The sequence below is a fragment of the Silene latifolia genome, chromosome 2 (assembly GCF_048544455.1).
Source record: "Silene latifolia isolate original U9 population chromosome 2, ASM4854445v1, whole genome shotgun sequence".
NCBI lineage: Eukaryota > Viridiplantae > Streptophyta > Magnoliopsida > Caryophyllales > Caryophyllaceae > Silene > Silene latifolia.
In genome coordinates, this window is record NC_133527.1 from 150,095,948 (window position 1) to 150,097,812 (window position 1,865).

Below are 1,865 nucleotides of genomic sequence, written 5' to 3' on the forward strand. Positions count from 1 at the left end.
AACATTGTTTTTCCGGAAAATTTTCGAAATTTTTAACCTAAAATTTTGAACATTATGAGTGTCATGGAATTTTTTCCAGAATGTTCATGAATTTAAATTTCAAATTTTGAATTTATTTGAAATTTTTGTGATTTATTTGAAGTTTAATAGCTTATTTTTGTAATTTTTGTCCATTTATGAACAATTTAAGTAAATAAAAGTTAATTATGGTCAAATTATTAGTGAAGACTATATTTTGAGTCCTAAGAGGTTAGGGTAATTAACTTATGCATAAATATGAGTTTATGTATTTTTGTGATTATAAAATGTTGAAATCACGCAAATCCGTAAAAACCGAGTAATATACGATATTGGCTACTTAAAGGGCGATTTAGCATAAAAATTGAGCATGTTCATACATAATATAATGCTGCATTTTTTCTTTATGATTGTCATAATTTTAATTTATGTAATTTTTGAATTATGTAATTTTACTTAGTATGGCCTTAGATTTTAATTGGTATTTCCCGAAATGTATGGGAATATCGATTCGGTTGTAATTTTTATTGTGATCTCGTATCACCGTTTTGTAATTTAATAGATTTATTTTATTTTAGTTACAAATGTATAATAGGAATTATGTAATTTATTATGTAATTTTATTCATTCCGGAGTTCCCAAAGACGGATTTCTTCAAGAATGGCGATACATAAAGACGGTGTTACCTCGAGATGCGTGCCACAACCGAAGTTCAAGGGACCAATGGAGTTGGTTTCCGAATATGTAATAGTTAAAGAGTTTTTCTATTTTAGGAAAGGCCATACTAGGATTTATTTATTTTATGCTTGCATTTTATTTTATGTCGCATGCATCGCTAAATCGCCATAACTAAAACATGCATTGTCATTTAATCGAGTTTATCGACCGTGTCAATTACAATTATCGTAGTTCACCGCTTTAGTTCACTTAAAACGTGATAGATAATAAATTGACATGACCTCTCGCTAAAATAAACAATTGAGACTTAGCCTTACCAAATATTAGAAACCCATGAAGTACCAGTTTCGCAAGGGAGTTGAGCCGGCTTTACCGTAAGACAAACCTTGTTACGTTGGTGAAGTGGGGTGATAAATGTCTATCCACCGAATTTATGTTAATGAAGGGTATTTCGGCACACCGTGCCCTAACTTGATATGAGTTTGGATCATGGACACATTTATTCGAAATTTGGGTTGAACTCAACGAAAGTATTCACGACGTATTTCCGGATGTGTTTCGGGCTAAAGATAAATATTAATGTAATTTTATCGACTAAGAGTTCTAAAAGTAGAATCGATTAAAGAGTTAATCCACCGAGTTATATTGATGAGGGGTATTTCGGCACACCGTGCCCCAAGTTAATATGAATTTGGATCTTGGAATCATTTATCATAGTTGGGTAGAGGTCACTATGTAAATGTTATACTTGTTTACAAGTATTAATTTAACGATAAATGTTTTGTTTTCCATTATTCCGTTATCATATTGTTCTATTTCTTTACCACAATTCATATACGATATCATTTCGTTTTTGATTCAAATCTCCATTAAAATATCGTAACTAAAGACAAATTTGAATTTGCTTCTAAAACCTCAAATAAACCATTGCTAAGGATCTCTTGTAAAGAGTATAGATTAAAGTTATTCATTATCAAACAGGTTTTTGATTCTTGACTAACACATCTACTTGCAATGGATTGTTATTCATATACTTAATTGAATTAAGTATCTTGAAGCGATAAATTGTTTTGGTAATTAGATTTGTTGGAATTCGTAATTGACCAAAATAACGCAACCACTTCAATGAAAGTTTTAAGTATAAAACGATTAAATTGAAGAGTAATCTT